The sequence below is a fragment of the Zonotrichia leucophrys genome, chromosome 4 (genome assembly GCF_028769735.1).
Source record: "Zonotrichia leucophrys gambelii isolate GWCS_2022_RI chromosome 4, RI_Zleu_2.0, whole genome shotgun sequence".
Lineage (NCBI taxonomy): Eukaryota > Metazoa > Chordata > Aves > Passeriformes > Passerellidae > Zonotrichia > Zonotrichia leucophrys.
Genome location: NC_088173.1, coordinates 46,065,329 through 46,086,705, shown reverse-complemented (window position 1 = coordinate 46,086,705; position 21,377 = coordinate 46,065,329).

Below are 21,377 nucleotides of genomic sequence, written 5' to 3'. Positions count from 1 at the left end.
AGAGATTCCTGGCCATCCCTGCCAGGCTCTGCACATGAGTCAGCACAACTCACTGGTCCATGTGAGCAGAGGTCCCCGACAAATCTATAATAACCAGCCTGGAAAGCTGACCTCTGCATTTGGCCAGGAGTAGATCATAGCCCAATTAAGGCAGTGTAGCCTTTGTACCTCACCTAGGCTGAAAGCCAGATTGGAAAGGGTCATGGGAGTCAAAGATGCCAGATGGCATAACAGCTGTTTAACATAAACTTCTCAGTCACCTTCTTCTCTACAGGCAGTTCAGACAGGGCATGATGACAATTGATAAAATTACCAATACTGAGCTGACATCTCAAAGGCGGCTGTGTAGCTGATTAATAGAAGAATGCTTTTAGCATTTTAGCTTTTCATGTCCTGATAAGAAAAGCAGACTTGATAACACTTCTGAAAATTTGATTTTGTGTCTGCAAAAATAGTTACATCCTACCTCATTTTACCATGCCTATCAGGATATGGTTAAAATGTCCAGAATGCTTTAATTGGATCCATGTATTTCTTAGCAGTACAAATGCCTTTTCCCCCCTATTACCATTTCCTGTTTACAGTCTCATGTTGAATCAGAAATCTGCAGCTTCCTTAAAGGCCTGAATAATTTTATTAATCTGAAGGATATCTGCTGTAACTTCTGCAGTTTTTCTGGAGGGAACAAATCCATCTTTTTCTTCCTGAAAAAACTGAAAACAAACTAATAGGTCACATCAATAATATATGTGTTAGCATTCTGGCAAATTAATTAGTCCATAAAATTATGGAGAAATTACTGGTAAAATTGTATTTGAGATTTTTTTTTTTAAGATTCCCCATCACCAGTTTTCAAACACAGAGGTGTTTGCATTTTAAGAAAGAGACAACAAAATTTACTCTTCTGTTACCAGGGAAAGTAAACTTCCTACAAGTAGATGTAAGAGTATTACTTCTGATGGCCTTTTTGATAAATAATGAAAAATTATTTGAGTTTAAAAGGACTCAGTTCAGTTCAGCCTAGTGCAGTCTAAGGTATTCTCATCTGGGACTGTCTGTATAGTTTATAAATAAAGCTATATTGCAGCACATGCTCCACAAATTTAGAGCTCTAGTTGACAGATGTGCAAGGTCATGTAAGAATCAGACACTTGAACTGTAATTTCTGAGGTTTAAACCTCTTTAAATCTGCTGAAAGTGCAAATCCATTAGGCCTTGTGATCCTCAAGCCAAAATGAACACTCATAAATGGCACTAAGTTTGACCTGAAATGCAGCCAGGGCAGAGGAAGGTTTTCCCAACTCTTATAAAACGGTCTATTGATTGGAAAACTTGCCCAGGAAGTGGAAATGTGGGCCATGGGAATTCCCCAGTGGGCGGGAGAAGGTGTCCTGGCTGACCTTGTTAGCCACAAAGGTGTCCCAGCTGCACAGCCTGCGGGGTCACATTTGGGACCCCCCCGTCCCGTGTTCTCATAACAGGCCACTGAGTAGAAAGGAATTCAAACTGAGGTTTGAGGACAAAGAATAAACCAGAGCAAACCTGGATCTGTAGGCATCAGCTCACTGAAGGCAGTTAACTGCTTCAGAGGTTTCTTGTGAATTTGGTGGTTAAATGATATCTAAAATGCACAATAGCACTAGCAGCGAGGACCTGAAGGCAGGATGTGGCTCTAACCCAATCTGAAACCAGACTAAGTTTGATTTCCTTACAATTTATTACAGTTAGAGGATGTTTTTTTGGAAAATATCCAATGAAATCTAAAGTTTTCCACTGACCAACATGCACACAGAGACACTGGCAGATGGTTTGTGACAAGTTCCCTGTTCATGCGAGACTGAATGTAGAGATATAGTTTTTATTAATGAAAGCTCTAGCCACTCAATAATATCTATTTCTCATAGATATTCTGCTTGTATGTCTAGATGAAAATTTATGGAAATTGTCATCATAAAGAAGCAAAGATTCCTAAATAGGAAAATTAAGGAGAAGCCTGAAAGACATTTGCCTTCCTCTCCAGAGTAGTACAGAAGGGCAGGAAGAAGCAGTGACTTGTGCTTACCAGTAAGTGGAATTATTTCCCCCTTTAGACATCCTTTTAGACTTTGCATTAAACTGTAACAATTTGAAGAACTACAGGTACACTCTTCTTTTTCTCCAGCTACCAGAGGCATCCTTGCAATACTGAAAGTGAAAAGAATCATTCAATCTGATGATGCAGGGAGCTTTAATATGCTCTTTTCTCTTACTTTCCTGTGGAGCTAATGGGTATCAGAAAGGAGCCAGAGATGAGGGCTTTTGCACATGTGCATTTATGTTTTCAGCATTGCCTGTGTGTTCAAAAGAAAAATGACAGTGGGATTCTTTTTTTTGTGTGATGCTCTTTTGTTGCATCAATTGAGAAAGGAAGTAATCACTTGGGAATAGCTACTTTATACAAGTTCAAAGGACTCCCAAAAGAGAAGAAAGTCTTGCTTCTCTGTACAATACAGCAAATGCCAGGGAAGGTGGGTCATTCTCACAGCAAGCCATGGGACACATCAGGCCAAATTTGACCCTTGTTTAAATTCTACTAGAAGTTACTGCAATTATCAGAGGATGAAGCTAGACAATTATCTACAGACCAAAAAAAAAAAAGCATATTTGAGGAGCTCTTTAGAATACGTGGGAGTTTTATGATGGTATGCACAAAGGCTGTCAGAAACCAGAGACTTGTCAAGAAATACTGGTTTTTTTCCTCAACCAAGTGCTGATTAGGTATGTGTTTCCTTTCTGTTCTTTCAAAGGAATGGCTTCCCAGCAGTCTGGAGAGTACCTCCAGTCCCAGCCTAGGTGACCAGGTCTGTTGGTGGAAAGGTGTAGTGCAGAGTGGATCTCAAACATGACAGATCTCTAGACCTTACTCTGCTCGGAAGAACGGATAATATTACTAATAAGATTTTATTGCATGCATCTAATCTGTGCTGAAGCTTTGTTTCTCCCTCATTAGCTCACTTCTGGGTTTATACAATGCCTACATAAAGTCTGACCCAAAACAAAGAGAAAATCTAGATAAAAAGTAAAAGATCTGCATATGCTGATCAGAGTAGAAATGCAGGGACTGTTTAGGGAGGAGAGTACTGATATGCATCAAACTCAATGCTGTATTCCCAGGACTGCATAGAAAATGTGGCCTGTGTCTTTTGTTACAGACCGAGCTATGACAGGATTTTCAGAGCATGTGATAGCTGCTTAATTCACAGTTTGTTTGGAAGCACCATGATTTTTGTTACTCATTTCAAAGCAAACAGAGCTTGCATGGCACAAAGGACAAGGTAGCATACCAACACTATATTGAGAAAGCATACTTTTAAATACAGAAAGTGTTTTAAATACAGAAAATGTTTATGTTTTAAATACAGAACACCTGTGTGTACACTTCTGGCTGTGTTCAGTCAAAGCATTTTTCTGCTGTGAAGTCCTTGATTAAAAGTGATTTAAACCACAAGTACAATTGCTCAGTAATTGCTTACAGCATCTTCTCACTGGTCTTATATGTGATCTCAGAAAATGCTACACTTCACAAAGTCTTATTCCTGGAGGTCCCCAGCACCTCTCTGTGTTGGCAGAATAAAAAAGATAAGAATGGATTTAACAGCAAGACTCAGGAGTCTGCCTTCAGCCCTGTCAGATATCTGTGTTTGTATGTCTGTAGTTTCTGATAGCACCTTTCCCTTCTTGCTTCAGCTTTGGCACCCAAAATACTCATAACTTCTACAAAACCCACCCTGGTTAAAGGATTCCAGGGAAGGATAATTTGTATTGGGTTTTCTCCCTGCTTTGTGTAGAGGAAAAAAGCATTTTCTCTCTCTCTTTTTTTTTTTTTTTTTCACTTTGGGCTTTTTCCTGCAAAAAGAGAACAGTCTATTTACAATGTCTTTCATAAAGTGAACAATGGCTGGTTTATAAAACAAGCCAGTTAAAAATTCTGGAACTTTTTGCTAAGAGTATTTTTCTATCTGACAAATTTGTGCAATTCAGCTTCACTGTACAAGCTCTTGAAGAAATTTGCCTTTATTCCCATATGTAGTTCTGAATCTTGTCTCAATTAATTAGTTTTAATTTACTCTATCACTTCAAAAGCCTTGTTTGTTAAATCTACCTGCTGCAGCTGCTTTAATGCACAGTGTTAGCAGTCATAACTGACGCTGCTGAATGAGCATTACTTGTAATGGATATTATTATTTTTTATTAGAGTGTTTAAAAGCCTTTCCAAATTTATGCCTGACTCTGTTTTAACAATGTTTGCATTAGTTACCATTTATTTCTGTTTAGTTTATTCTTTTGAAGAAACGAACCTCTTCAGGGAAAAAAACATAAGCAAGGAAAGTTTACTCAAGCAAAAGGTTTTTAAGTATTGAATTTAAATAATAGAGACAAGATTCTGTTGCCTGGTTTTATTTGTTTAGTTCTCTTGTAATATTTGTTCCAATTGCTTTATTAATTTCTTAATGTAAAGATACAAAGTATATTGTACCATCCTCGTACTGTGTACTAATTAGCAGCTTTGCAATAAATTTGGCAAATTAATTTGCTAAAAACTGCAATTATTTTGATTTTTGCTATTGTTGCTCTGCAGTTTTTTGTCAGCTGCAGAAATGTTAACATATTCCCCAGGGCTTACAGAAAACCATTAGCCCTAGGCTTCTGCATGTGTATCCTGGCAAAGGGTCTCCAACACTAATTTTGAGTGTTTGCAATTTTCAACCCAGCTGGTTGCACAGCATCCACAGTGAGAGGAATGAAGCCAGTTGTACAATTTGCAGTAAGAACATTCTCTACTCCTTGAAGATTAAATGTAGTCTTCCTTAATCCCTTATTTTTTTACTCTGAAGTATACAATACAGATTTCATTAGGCAAATGTACAATAAATGCATCCCAAAAAGTGGTATAATGATGGATGGTTCTATTTGGTTGCTTCAGCAGCTTGTTCTTTACATACTGTTTTCATTCTTCAAACAAAGGCATCACATTTCTTGAAGGAGATTTAAAAATTACCATTTGGTTTGGGCCAAACTTCTTATAATCACTATCTTATGACTTGTGGCTCTGTGGTTATCTGCAACACAAACCAGTGTCAATTGTGTCCTAGTGGTCAGACAGTAAACTGGCAGAATCTTGCATTTGTACTGCATTTCCTCCTACCTTGGTGACTTTCCCTAACTCAATAGATACCATTTAAAGAACTAAATTATTTCTCAGTACCACAGTGCTAACTTGACTAGTTGTGTGGGGTTTTCTTCTCCTTTTTACATGGGGAAAACTGTCGCAGACATCTTTTATGGAAAATCCTTTCCTTAGGATTTTTCCTCCTGAGAAGCTGGGAGGCCTCAGGAACAAAATGCAAACATTGATTATCTGCTGCTGTGGAATGCAACAGGTGCATCTGTGATTGGCCCATATTGGTGGTTTCTAATTAATGGCCAATCACAGTCAGCTGGCTTGGACAGAGAGTCCGAGACAGAGCCTTTGTTATCATTCTTTCTTATTCTATTCTTAGCTAACCTTCTGAGGAAACCTTTTCTTCTATTCTTTTAGTATATTTTTAATGTAAAATATATCATAAAATAATAAATCAAGCCTTCTGAAATGTGGAGTCAGATCCTCGTCTCTTCCCTCAACCTGAGACCCCTATGAACACCGTCACAGAAAATCAACAACAATTAATTTACAACATTTGTTGCTTCTTGCTAAGTACAATAATGGAAAGTTTCTGTCGCATGTGTGTGTAGAATTCATTGAAATTGTTGTTCTGTGCATGCATGCACTGTACAGGCCAGTTCCTGTGTGCTCAGAGACATTCATTTGGAAAGGACTTGGTCATATGATCACGGTGAGTCACTGGAGATAATTCTGTGCCTCTCTGGGGCTGAGGTTGTTTACAGTGAGAAATGGGAAAGCTCTAATCCTCCCTCAGAGCTCTCCATCTGCAGAAGCAGATGACTGTTCATTTCAGAAATTTGTCCTGATATAGGGCAAAGAGCACATCTGCTTAATCACCCAAATGGCCCATTTTTATAAATGGGTGCTTTCTTGTATAACTATCATGCACACATACAAATACAGACAGAAACTCCACTGTAGTTTTGGTGATTGATTTCATTATTTTAATGGGCGATAATCCACATTGTGGAAATAACATGCCTCTTTCAGGGTAAAGCTTTTACAAACCACTTTGTTAGAATCTGCCACTTAGAATAGAGAGAGAAAAAAAACAGAGCAGCTACCACTTAACATGCATATGTATTTGTGCCTTCTGAATACCTGAACTGAGAGACAACTGTTTATTGTTAAACATATGCAAAGAAAGAATTATAAAAGTAGCAGATGCTATCTCTGATCCAAACAAGAAAATACCAGAGATAGAACATTTTGTTGGAAAGACTGCTGCCAGAAGCAGTAGCCCAGTACCCTGCATACTTCATGCTCTGAAGCCACTATTTTTATCAGTGGAACAGTGGAACAATTTTATGCCTATAGAGTTAGACTATGCAGTATTCTTGTTCAGCCAGTACAGTTTTTAACAGTGAGTAGCCACCAAAAAACCATACTAAATAAACATGGTAGGGATTTCTGAAATAACTCTAGAAGATTTTCCATACATTGGACAAATATTATAGTTCTGTGCAGTTTTTGCATTTTGGAAATTGTGACACTATTTCCCTGTTGACAAGACAGATCTCAGCCCTAAGCAGTGGCAGTGCCCATTGAACTGTAGCAGTGAGAGAGACTACATGAGTTTTCTATACTGTGAAAATTCCCTGCTTTTCAAGTTCTTCCCCACTTTTCTTAAGAACTGAGAAAAAAGGCTTAATAAGTGTGTGTGTGTCTTTGTGCGTGTATAGAAGTTGATTTTCATAGGCAGAGAAGATGGAGGCAGAAGAAAAATAACATGAGACAAGCGTTAAAAAAAACCCTCAGACACACACCAATGTGTGATAGTCAAGTACCTGTTCTGACATCCCAAGTCAAGCTCTTAAATTATTAATACAATTTGTCTTCCTTCCCAGTGGATGTTGCGCCAAAGTTGACTTACTTTGACTGAAATGTTTCATTTTTGAAAACCTGGCAGTTTCCCAACAGCCACAGCTCATTTAAGCTTCCCCATTAGGAAAAGCAATCATTCAGTGACGTGTTTGTAAGTGTGGACTCTGCAGTACCTGTCCTGCAGCATTGTGAGGAATGAGCAGCAGCTCCACAGGGCTCCTGGAACAGAGCATGCTCACCAGCACTCTGTATTGCATGTGGCACACATGAATGTAGAAAACCCATAATGTGATAAATATTTTATACCTTTCCTCATGTAAATTATTAATTTGGCATTCATTCACCTTTAATGAGCTAAATTAGAATCACATTTGAAAGATTGTTTAAAACATCGTCCATTTTTACTTGTCTCATAACATAAGCACATGTTAAAGAATCCATATATCAAGGGGTAGACCACATTTTTCTTTAGATTTCCCTCCTGAGTCCTGCTGCCTCTAGTGATATTTGTATATATTTTACTTACTTGTATGAAAAACTGTAAGTAGCAGGAAGAGCTGTATAGATGTGCCGCTGAAGTTGTGAAAAAACACAACAGAACAAGCTGTCATTCCTACTTCTGTAATTTCAGCCTGGAAGAGATGCTCAAAAGTTCCCCTTTATTTGCTTCTTGTAGTGACAGCATGGGAATACCTGCTACAGATGACAAGAAGGCCTGGCTTCTTTCAGTAGATGCCACCACAATTTAGACTCAGGTGGTAATGCAGAATAAAAGCACTCTTTCCATGGAGCATGCTCAGAGGAACGTGGAAAGTACAGGATGAAATTTTCAGAACAAAATGAAGCAAAGTGAGGAAAAACATAGTGGGGAATGGAAGAATAATCAGAAAGAATGAGTTTATTCCAGGTAATTGGCCAGGCAAATGGCATCAGAATGCAAAAGGGCATGAAAAAGAAACAGAAAACAGTAACCAAAAAGATGAAGGAAGCATATGTTAAGACATAAGACATCAAGCACAAGTGTTTAAACATTACCTGTGCACTCTGTCAGATATATCTGAAGGGGAATGTTTTATGCAGTCGTGTTTTCAACTTTATGAGTTAGTAATTATGTAGCCTGACTGCCTCAGAAAAATGAATTAAAATACAGTATTTAAACTCCTATGAGCTGCTATCTCATCTGCCAGGTGTTGGCTATTTCGGAGTGACTTGAGTACTCTATTTATATGTATTATATAGTTTTAAATATTGTACAGATGTGAATACAATCACATAATTTTGAGGGTGCACATTCAATAAGGCATCTGTGGTTTCACAACCATAACTACATAAAAGAGGGAATTGTGACTGAATCCTTGGATCTGATTTTAACATAAATATGTGGTAAATATTGTTAGCTCTCTATTAAAAGGGACAAGGGCTAAATACAATGAGTGTTGAGAAGAGGTATAATTTCCAAGTGTTATGTGTAAAATATCTCATCAACATGGAAGATTCCAGCTAAATCTCAGCAATATAGAATGAATGACTTTCATTTTAGCTTTTTTACGATATTTTTCAAAGAATAGTGCAATTCTACAAAATGAATCTCCCCCACCCTGAAATTCCTGATCCTTGTTTGCCAAAAATGACTTTCAAAGTTACATTTTTATTACAAGGATTGAGCTGAATGCAATTCTTGTTTGATAGTTTTTCAGGTTTCATTTCTACAATGTCATGCATTTGGTGAGGAGAAATAGCCACTATTTATAAACTTAAAAAAAAAAAACTTTATAAAAGGCTTTTATTTTTCAGGAGTGATTCACATTGCATTGCTATCACCTGGCAGGCTCTTGCAGGCATTAAAATGAAGTAACTAGTTGCTGCCACCCACCTGAAAGAAAACCCAAAGGGCATCCACAGCTCCTTCTCAAGGGCTGCTTTATGCTGGTGAGGAGTAGAGGGCCCTGGCCATGCAGTGAGGTTCTTGTTTCACCTGGAAGATGCTCTCTGCCTCCTAAGAGCAGTGTATGTCTGCATGATCCCTTTCCTTTATAAATGATCCCTTTCCTTTATAAATGATCCCTTTCCTTTTCCTGAATAAACACCCTTTTTTGTTGTTTTTTCTTAAATGCTAGTAGCAGAATGTGAGACAATTTTTATGACTGACATCAGTGATGCTCTGAGGCTAGAGCTATGGCTCAAATCCTGAGGAATTTGTATCTTTGCCCTGTCTTGTGTTGCCCAATCACTCCTGGTTGGTACTGGAATGGAACAGGCAGAAGTACATGATCAGCTGGTCTCAGATGAGTAATTTCTCTGCTCCATAATTTCGCTACATTAAGGGAAGATCAAATGTTTATTCAGACCATCACCCATGGTTTTAAGTCTTACCCTACGACCTTTTTTTTTTTCCTGAAAGGGACTGGATGTGTTCACAATGTCAGATGCATCAGGAAAGGAGATTAAGGTGGTTTTCCTTGCCTGACATATAGCTGTCATCCCTCAGGTAAGACTCTATGTCAGCGTGACTGCAAGTGCAACTGGTGTGCAAATACTGTGTTCTTTAAATATGAGCACAACATGACGGAGTTTACATTCAACAGCTCGACTTCACAGTGCCACAGATGTGCCCCTTGTTGTGCTGGGTCACGCTATTCAAACAGAACACATTTGCTGCAGAACTGAACTCTGATGACCAATACACCTGTGTTTGTTGTGGGCAGAGAGGCTTGGACTGAGCTACATGGAAGTGTCATTTTATTGGGTTTAAAATATCCCATTGACTAAGAACATTTTCTTACAGTACATTTATACTGGCAAAGCCATCTTCATTGAGATCAGATTTTTCAAGTTTAGTTTACATTGCAAGCAATGTTTATCGAAAAAATATCTTTACGCGTTTAAAAAACGTTAATAAATTATGTATCACCATTTTTCCATAATTTACATTCAGGACTGAATGTTGTCAAGACATGTTTTTGAAAACTTGATTTCAAGTTTAAAAATTGCTATAATTTGCTAACTGAATAAACACCCTTTTTTTGTTTTTCCTTAAATGCTAGTTGCAGAATGTGAGACAATTTTTATGACTGACATCAGTGATGCTCCAAGGCTAGAGCTATGGCTCAAATCCTGAGGAATTTGTATCTAAAACCTGTGCCACTACCAGTTCATGGTTATTATATTCATATATCTATTTGGTTATTTTCGGCAGTAAATTCCCAAACACCTATGCTATTTTTATTGTAAGAGGTTTAGGTTTTTGTTTTGTTTTTTTTTTTTTTTAAGAAATACAGCACATCCTTCTGAGGAGAGAGTTATTATTACTACTGTAAAATCAATTAGAATGCATTTGCATGGCTTAATTGACCTTGAATAATGCAAACTCTTCCACTCCGGCTGACATGAGATGGAAGGAAAAGGCAGTGAGACTTGCATAATCTTCCTATTAAATTCAAAGTGCTAAAGTGAAAGGAAAACTGACTTGGAATTTGTCTTAAATCACTTTTCTCTTTCCCCAGTGATGCAGATACAGCAGGAATCTGAAAAGAATTTGGTTAGCCCTCAGGAAGGAACTATTACATTTAATTTCAAGACATTTAATTATGGCTGACATTTGCTATGGTCCGTGGAATTCTTCTTTATAAAAATGAAGGTTTCAGAAATGGTAGTCAGGTTACTTTAAGTTTATAGTAAATTTTAAACTTTTTTTTTTTTTTGTTAATGATTGCTATTCACCATGCTATTTCTTCATGCACTGTAGAGCAATGCTGAATTTTACTGAGATGCCTAAGGAGCTTTATTTGTTGATCTACTCATCCATGCATCCATCCACAATATGTAATTCCTTTCCAAAGCTCTCTGCCATACTTTTGTTTCTCTCTAACCTGCAATGACAACTCTGGTCTTCAATAAAATTCTTATATTTTAAAGAGACAATACAGTTACCTCCAGTGTTTTCCTTTGGTGCTGGTGGAAGAGCTTCTTGCTGGTAATTTCTTGACTGTATTTCCTTATACTTTAATAATATTAAAATAATATAAATAGTATTGGTGAAAGGTAGTGTAGAATTAACATCAGCCCATTACAGGATGAGGATGGCCACCTCACAAACAGGGACATGGACATGGCAAAGGTGTTTAACCCATTCTTTACCTCTGCTTTCAACACAGTTAATGGACCAAAGGGTCTCAGTGCCCCCAGCTGGAAGGCCATCACTATGAGAATGAGCAACTTCCAGTTAATCCTGAGCATGTGTGGCATCTGCTGCTCCAGCTGCATCCCTCCAAATCTATGGGGCTCGATGGGATTCATCCAAGAATCCTCAAAGAGCTGCTGATCTCATTGTAAATCCTCTCTCAGTGATTTATGACTGATCTTGGCGATCTGGAGAGGTCCCAGCTGATTGGAAGCTTGAGAATGTTGTCCTAATTTTCAAGAAGGATAGGAAGGAGGACCTTGTAAGTCTCTCTTTAATGCACAGTAAAATCATGGCAAAGATTATCGTGGGAGGTATTGAAAAATGGTTATCAGTCACAGCCATCATGGCTTCATGAGATAGAAATCCTCAAATTGTTGAGCCCAATTTCAGTCCTTCAAATTGTTGAACCCAATTTCCTTCTACACAGAGTAACCACCTAGGTTATCTAGGAAAAGCAATAGGTGTAATCTCATTGGACTTCAGCAAAACTTTGGATACTTTCTGTCATGGGACCCTTCTGGACAAGATGTTCAGCACACAACAGGATAACCATGGGGTTATCCATGGTTAAAGCATAACCAAGCACCTTATGGGCTGGGTGAGCAACTGGCTCATGGATCAGGCACAAAGACAAGACTGAGGGAGAACCTCATTGAGGTCGTCAGCATTTCACAAGGAGAAGGTGGAGGGGCAGCCAGTGATGTCTTCTCTGTAACCAGTGATGGGACTCAAGGAAATGGCTTGAATTGTGTCAGGAAAGGTGGGTTGGTTTTGTTTTGTTTTGGTTTGGTTTTTTGTTTGAAGGCACATATTTTTCTTTCTAAGTCTACAGTCATATTTCAGAAAAAAGCACATAGTGTTAACCTAGGGGTTTTTTTTTTTGATTTAGTGTGTTCTGTTGGTGACTTTTCTTATTCTGATGTTGTGATTGCCTTGAAGCTACATTGCTTATGGTGATTCTAACCACACTGGTATAGTTGTACAACAAAAATGTAAATATAAGAGTTGCTGGAGCGCACATTACTAACCTTTCTGTTGCACAGCTGCAGTATTTGTGGAGAGAATCGGGCTTTCTTTTGTATTAGTAAGTCTCCCTCTTCCGTTCATCAAAGATCTTCCTGCTTGACTAAGTCTGAACATGCATTTTCCAACCTCTCATATCAACCATTCCCTGATTTCTTCTCATTTTGATTCCTCAAGTTAGCAATATTTCTTTCATTGCTGTCTTCTGTGGTCTTGTTGGTGCATGCTATCATTTATTGTATTTGTGGGAAAAATCTTAAACAGTTGATGGGAGTTGTCTGCAAAGATACAAAGGTTCTTCAAATACTGGAGCTGCTTTACAAAGAAGCTTCTCTTTTATAATTCTCCAGCCTTTTTAGAAACTTGGGACTATGTAAGGGCTTCAGAGTGTCTGCAGTGATTCACTATCCTTGTATCACCTTTTTCCACATGGGAGGTTGTTTGGGACTCTGGAACTGTGGAAATCTAGTGGCCTTCTTATTTCAGGAAGAAAAACATAGAATTAATATATTATGCTTGAGGAGGCCTAAAAACATAGAATTAATATATTATGCTTGAGGAGGTCTATTTACTTTTTCTTTTCTTTTACGGCATTTCTAATTATTTTGAATATTGCATCATTCTTTTGCTGACATTTCAGTAAATGTATGAGACCAAACATTAAAGCACAGTCAATGCAAGTGAGACTTTAATTAAACTATTGACTCAGGATATTTCATGCTGAATATTATTGAACTTGCATTCTCTCACATTTCATTGATCAACTGCATTTAAATGTAAGTTTTGATTTCACATAGCCGATATTATTTTTAAATGAGATAATCTTGCCTTTGACCATGGCAATTTATTTCTGAATCAATGTTAGTGACAATATTGTCTTCACTCTGGATTATTTATTTTAGGAAAATACTTGGAACGAGGAAAAGTATATTTCAAACATGTTTTTTCCTTCCTTAGGCAATGTAAGTCCTTTTGACAACATTTCTGGATTTTTAAGCAAATACTATGAATCTGCGTAAAATGTATCTGTGAAGGACAAGTAAGCATTGAACAGAACAGGAGCTTGAAATCATTGCAAGTTCAAGTACCTTGAATTTGAAAATTTTATCTCATAAAAGGAAAGCATTTTTAAATACATTTAAATAAATGGTTTTGTAGTAGAAATGGTGATCATTTCAGTTCAGTATATCCAAAGCAAAACATTTGACCTCTCTTATTATAACAACAGGTTTTGTTTGAAAATTGATCTAGCCTACGAATTATTTGAACTTCCAAAGTGATAAGCCAACATTTTAAGAATCAAATTACATTTTCAACACTTATTTAAAATTCTTTTAAATTTTTCTTTTTATTTTTTTTATTTACTTAATTGTCATGGTTTGATGCTGGCGCAATGCAGTACCCCCATGAGAATACACTCTCCCTGGCGTCTGCTGTGAGATGTGACCAGGAATAAGCAAAGCAGGCTCCCACTTAGAAATAAAGAAAAGAACTTTATTAACTAAACTACAACTCTAAATAACAAGAAAAACACACGGAAAATGAAAACCTTCTAAAAACATTTCCTCCTTCCCCCCACCAAATTTCAATACATCCATCCCCCAAATCACCAACTCTTGGTCCATCACCACCCTTCAGGTAATCAGCTCTCAGTTCATCAAGGGGAGAGGAGTCCTTCTTGTGCCATAGGCTTCCCCAGGAAACACAGTTGAGACCTCGTGTGTTTCCATGACACGAGACACCACCCCGAGAACATCTGCAGTCCTGACATCTTCCTTCCATGCGCAGTGCTCTCACCACTGAACACGGATCAGAGCTGCTTCTAGGGTTTTCGTTTTAAGGGTACTTTGTCCAGTTCCAAAAAAAAAGAGCAGAGTCTTTTTTGGGACACCTGTCCCCCCCAAATTTCACCCCCTGGGGCCGAGGGGTCTCAAGAACAGAGATCTTCTCCTCCACTGAAGATCGAGGGCAACAACCACCAGTCTCCTCATTCGCTGTCTCTGTTCTCGCACTCCTTCACATCACATCACTGCACTCTCTCGGCTCCAAGCCATTGCCTCCCACTAAATGCAGTCTCTGTGTCACAGGGGAAAAAAAAAGGTTCTGTCCATGGCTATACAAGAAAAGTCCAGCCAAAAGCCACTCCATCATCTCCTCCCACCTAAGATTCTTCTCCACTTCCCCAGTGGCCAAACCAGGTGCCAATATTCAAATCTGAACACCTATTGGCCTGACCACTTCATATCCCAGAAAACTTACTTCTTCTCAAATCACGACAAGTTTATTAAAAACTACAGCTACAATTGTAATTTATTATAAACTACAACTCTGAAACATTTAAATTTTAACCTGATTGCTACTTCTGTTTTCTTTACACTAATTAGGGTTTCAAGTCTACCATTTTGTATGGGTCTCTGTTTAGTCCCCTACTGTGTCTGACACCAAGGTCAGATATGAGGCAGGCCTGCTCTAGGATAGTGAAAACTTTGCTGGATTTATTCACATATTTACAAGTTTCATCCCACCACACTGTAAGCATTGCTTTGGTGCTTATTATCATAATTTCTACATCAAAGGAAGAAAAGTAAGTGCTTCTAACATACAGCTCATCTCATCCTGAGGCAGAGGTCTGTGACAAACCACTTACATCACACATGGTGTCTGTTTATCCTCAGCAATTTTAGAGAGTGCTCAGGCTGGTTAGACCAAAAATTAATATCTCTAGTGCAACAGTCTGAAACCAGGTGAGATGAATCTTAACATCCATGGCAACTATAGTCTCCTTTAAAGGCTTTAAATAAATCGGCTCTCTTAGTGAATGTGCAATCACTTCCAAAATATTTATCACCCTACTAAGAACTTTGAGTCGAATGGAATACATTTTCTCTGCTTTGAATGTTTATCTTCTAGTTTTACAGTAATAACTGCACTGGGATGACATCTTTAAGTATCATGTTGTTTTATGTAAGATTCAAGCATTCCAGTAAGCCATTTTTTAAAATAAACCCTATCTGCTTTTAAGGTAAGTAATTTCTTAATAATCTTGTCCCATCAGCAATAATTCTGTTAAGATATCTAAAAATTATAGTACTTTTTTCCTTCTGTTCAGGAGCTGTTATTTCATACATATGAAATGATGAATAAAATTCTCTCTCAAATCTAGGGATTTGGGTAAGTCACTATTAGAAATTCAGATTCTTGCTAACTCTTAATGAAAAAACTCAAAATAAGTTCATATTTTTTCCTGCTGAGAAGTATCTCTAGTGTCAGTGATGAAAGGATTGCTTTCAGGGAACTGCAGAGGAATTGTCTTGCAGCATTTGTTTAAATTAAGCCTATTTTATTGGTCTTTTTGCACCTCTCAGATTAAGGGGAATTGAATTCTTGTCATAGATTGACAAATTCGTATGGTCTCACTTTTACAAGCACTGAACAGACACTGCTCATGTTGAAATCCATGAGTGCTGTGAGAAACAGTGCTACAAATTCAGGCCAAAAGGTTGTAGTGCAAGTGGTATTGTACCTAGACAAGCTCGTGAGATTTGAATTTTTCTCTTAAATTCTTTAGGCTAAACCCCCTCAAATTAATGTGAATGTTTGAGGGTGTTTGAGCACAATTTTACGCATGCTCACACACAAGATCCATAGTCTGAGGAGCCCATCTGAGCAATCACAGTGGCAGTGAGCACACTCATATTGTGATGGAAGATTTGGCCTCCACAGCTCAAGGAAAACTTTGTCAGTGCATAAATAATCACAGAATCACAGAATTGACTAAGCAGGAAAAGACCTTTGAGATTGTCGAGTCCAAGCTATGAGTAAAAACTCTTCCTGGCAATTTCATATGGGAAAATATATCAATGATGGGGGGAAAAAAATCACAAATGTTTGTGTAATATAGAAATGTTCATACATGTATAAACATACAATAAATATAAAGCAAAGGCTTGGCAATGAGTAATGTCAAGATGTTAGCACAGTAGCTACTGCTGAAATTTCTAGCCAGCAAAGTCACATTCAATTTTGTATTGTCTTGGAATATCTTCAAAAGATCCAATGCTCATTAGCTTTTGTTGTTAATATTATTACCATGATAGTTTACACGACATGCCTGCTTCTATATGTATAAACAGCTGTGTGATTGCAGCACTGGATTGCTGGGAACTATGCAATATAACATATTTAATTAACAACATTGTAAAATATTCAGAATTACACATAGTCTAGCTCCTTCTTTTTCCATCTTTCACTGCTTTCCAGGACTGCATGAGGAATAGGATGGCTGAAAAAGAAATTGAAGGATTTTTTTGGGCATTTTAGTTTTTGTTGTGCTTCCGTGAAGCGCTTAAAAGTAATTTCAATTTCTTTGTAAATTACAAACTGAAATAGATTGTCTTGTAAAATCTTTGCAAACAATACAAGCATAATGTATATGGCACTTCATGTGGTTTGAGGAAAACAGTACATCTGGGAGGAAAAGTGTTTGTTTCCATTGAGAAGGATATGCTGTGATGTAGTATGAAGATTTTCTACAAGAATGGACTTATTTGTTGTACTTGCCAGCAGAAAAGCATTATTTTGTTTTTGTTTGCTCTATTAATCTTACACACTGTACTTAGCCTGTCAAGATCTCCTTTTAGAGTTCTCTCCATGACCTGTGAAACATGACACATGAACCATGAAAATCAGATTCGTGTGCACCGAGTTACTTTGTGGTTCTGGTGGTTCTTTTGTAAGTTCAGCTAATACAGCTTCACAGGTCAGCTGTGGGTTATAATTGAGTTAGATCATGTCCTTGTGGCTTTGAAACAGCAGATCATGCAGCAAAACCTTAACAGCTCTAACACTTGTAACACACTAAAACCAGTCACAAGGAACCATAGCTTGAACTATTTCAAGTAGTGTCTTACCTCTGGGGGTGCTACAAGTTGTTACTTTAAATGTAGGTATATGTTTGTTCAGAAATATATGTACTTATAGAAATAATTTTATAGGCATATAGATGTAATTGCCATTACATTTGCCTCATATGGTGTGGTTTAATCAATGTAATGCAAAACTTTTCTTATTTTGAATAAAGATGGTAGAGTTTATCACAGGTTTAGAAAAGAAAAATATCAGATTTTGGCAAAGAATGGAGTATATTTAATTTAATACAAGACTGGAAAATATTAGAAAGTTTTAACTAATGCAATATGAGGTCCAGGACGGTTCCACCTATTCTGCAAAAGCAGCTCTGTCTGTTGTGATGCTCCTTTTAAAAATGAAATCTCTGGCAGAAATAAGCTGTGGTCCTTGTTAAAGGATCCTTGTAGTCCTTCTCTCTAGTTAGGTTGAGTTTACATGATCAGTCTTATGGATTTTTTATGGATTAGTTTCACTTGTTTTCCAAGATGAGTCTCGCTGTTTCCAGAGAAGCAGCCCAACATTGACTCCAAATTTCCCTCCCAGTGCTGTAGTGTGCCTGCAGTGCCAATTGCTTAGCAGTGCGAGCTTTGCCTTGAAAAGCAGAAATTACACTGTTATGGATCCGGAGTGGGAATTCTCAGGATGTGAAACACTTCTCTTCCAGGAGCAGTATCTACCCTGCAGAGAGTGAATGTGCCAAGTGTCATTTGCCAGTGTGCTTCCAAACTGGGATTGCAACTCTTCCAAGGAGAACACAGCTGGATTGCCGTGTTCCAGAAGAAGGGAGGCAGTGCAGGCAGTTCTGTTGTGGGGCCTACAGCACCTCCAGGCCACCAGCTGGTGTGTGTCGTGTTCCACTGCACAGAACAGTGAGGAGTTCTTTTAAAAATAGAGAGGAACGAAATGAAGCCTAACAAGACAAACACTGGTATCTGAGCATCGTTTATTGGTTAACAAAATAACTGAAATAAAAAGGAGTTGCCCTACTAGAAAGAGGTAGAGAAGACAGAGCAAGAGGAAGAAAAATGGTAAAGGAATGTGAGGGATGGAGAGAAAGAGAAAAACAGGGTGTTACCACCGGAGGTCAGGGAGCACCCTCGACGTCCAGGAGGTGAGGGGTGTGCATGGTGCCAGCCTGGGCATGGCTGTCACAGAAGTCTTTTATGAAAATCCTCTCCTTAGGATTTTTCCTCCTGAGAAGCTGGGAGGCCTCAGCAACAAAATGCAAACATTGATTATCTGCTGCTGTGGAATGCAGCAGGTGCATCTGTGATTGGCCCATGTTGGATGTTTGTAATTAATGGCCAATCACAGTCAGCTGGCTTGGACAGAGGGCCCCAGCCACAAACCTTTGTTATCATTCTTTGCTATTCTATTCTTAGCTAGCCTTCTAATGAAATCCTTTCTTCTATTCTTTTAGTATATTTTAATGTAATATATATCATGAAATAATAAATCAAGTCTTCTGAAATATGGAGTCAGCTCCTCATCTCTTCCCTCACCCAAGAACCCCTGTGAACACCGTCACACATGGCTCCCATGGCCACAGTCGGGGGTGCTTGGGCAGGAGGTGCAGAATTCTGGGCAGGGTCACAGAGAGGATGGCAGCAGCGGGCTGGATCAGAAGTGGGAAGGGCTGGATGCAGGGGGCTCAGGCAGCAACCCTGGGGCAACGCAGGAAGGGCCTTGGTCAGAGGCACAGGGAGGAAAGAGAGATTCAAGGGCAAGCAAGAGCCAGAGAGGGCCGGAGAGCCAAAAGGCAGGCTGTGGCCAGGACAAAAGGCATTAGACTCAAAAAGCCCTGGTTCAAAAGCATGTTTTGAGAAAGAGACAGAACTATGAGCTTCAAACCCCCCCCGAGGCCTGTGACTCTGTTACTTTTCATGGCATCTCCCAAGGCCTGCCTGCTTGGGCCCAGTCCAACCTCCCTCCATCTGAGTGGAGAAGCCCCTGTGGGCAGTTCAGTGTCTCCAGCAGCCTGTCCCATGTGAGGAGTTGGCAGGCAAAGTTCTTTTAGTTGCCTCTTGCTTCTTTCAGTTGCCTCCTGCTTCTTTTAGTTGCCTCCTCCTCCTGTGGCACATGTGCGACCCCTTCCCCGTGTGCCTCTGACAGCCATTGCTGAGGCATAACAAAACTGAATTTTCTCCTCACAGTGTGATCTCTTCTGCCAGCAGGGGTCATCAGCATAAAAACAGGCCTTCCAATTCAGCCAAAGCTGAATTGAGATGGAAAAAGAAGTTAAGCCATTGCAACAAATAAAAGGGTGGTCAGGGTTCCTACCTGGAGGCACAGTATGGACTGGGTTTGTTGCTGCAGCCAGAGCTGTGTCACTCCAGGCTGTAGGTTTTGCTGGGTTTTGGATGCTCAGCTGTGGGGCTGACATGAAAAAATACCTGCTGTAAAGATAGAAGGCTGCCCTGGAGGCAGAATTGTCTGCTGGCAGAGATGAAAGTGGCGCTGCTCCTGACTAGCCCTGAGGGTAGAGGCGCACAGTGTCACTTCCAGCTCCGCTGCATGCCAGCCTTGCAATGCAAACTGCCTCCACAGTAGGGATTCTCCTGTAGTACAGCAGGAAATATCCAGCAAAGGAATACATTCTGGGTTCTGATGAGTTGTGCAGACCTGCCTCCATACACTCGCTTCCAATTTTCAAAAAAGTCTGGTGAGTAAAAGAGACTTGTTTCCCCCACTCCATCTCCAAAATATCTCTTGTCTCGTGTTTATAGATGTTTGTAGCCTCAGCCCATCTTGTATAATATGAACTTTGCTTTGATATACATAACTCAAATGAAATAAATACAAGCTTGAAGTAGGGATATGCATTTATGAGTAAAAAGGACATTTATTTCTTACTGTGTGAAAGACGGCCTCACTGCGTCATTCATTTGGTTTTATAACCTCTGGGGTCATGCTGCATGTCAGAGATACCTGAATGCAGACTTGTGGGGCTGAGCAGAATTAGTTTATCTTTATGTCATGACTGTGTTTCACAAGAAAAAGTTTGTGATGACATCACTCTGCTGCTTTTAAAGTAGGGGAGTTAACTAGCTTTCCTCACCTCTCTAGGTATCTGTACCAAAAATCCTTGCACTCCAGATTGCTTTTATTGGCATACCATTTTTGTGGGCAGAAATGCTTAGATTAACTGATTCATTGCTAGTGTCCTCTTGTCCACTAAAGAAATGAAGCACAGACATGAGTTGTTTTTTCAATTTTAATAGTCTACATTAATTCACTCAACTGGAGATAGAGACTAGATAAAAAAAAAACAAACAAAACGAGGTGGTTTATTGTAGTTTTGGCTGCTCCATTTACATTATTTCAATTACGTTCTAATGATATTGTTAAGTAACATTAACCTGGATCAAAATGTTTGGCTTAAGTGAATATTTTTAACTTGGAATCTGTATGTAATATTTTTAATTGTGGCAATACAGGACTGAGTCCTCTAGTTTGAAATTAGTCAGTAACTTCAAGATTGGAGTTGCAGAGTCTTTTGGATTATTTACTTGCTGAACTCATAAAAATTGTAATAAATATCTGGGTTTATTAACAAAAGAAAGCAGTTAGAAGTAGTGGAAATTGTGCTTTGTACAGTGCTGCCTGCATGCACATTATAGGATTGATTTTGAACTATTACAGATGATATTTATGGGTGTAAATATTTTTCAGTATTTTTCTTTGGATGCTAACAAAGAAGCAAATCTCTTGCAACAGAGAGAATTAATAATGCTTGAAAGTGGTTTATATAACTTCAAAAATTTTCTCAAAGACTTGACTTTGAAGAATGACTAAGGTATCATATAAGTGATGGTTCAGTGATTGCCAGCCAAATTATTAATTCCAGTAACAGATCAGTCCAGTAAAGAAAGATGTGTGCAAAGAGTAATGCCATTTTAGTGACAACATAAAACAGCAGAAGACTACAAATACATTGATTAAGGCATTGTATTACGTCCTTTGTATATTAGCACTCTTGAGGCAGTTTCTCCTCTCCAGGAAGAGGACTTTATGCAGAACTCTAAGTCCCAATTGCTATAGGACCAAGCCAGAATTTAGCTAAAATACTGAGTGCTAGAGCCATGTAGGGGATCTTATTTCAGTGTGAAATACAGTGAAACACAGCTTGTTGGTGGGTGTGGCGTTTTTGTTTGTTTGTGGGTTTATTCATTTGAGATTTGTTTTTGTTTAGTTTTGTTTGGTGTTTTTGGGTTTTTTTAGGTAATAATTTAAACT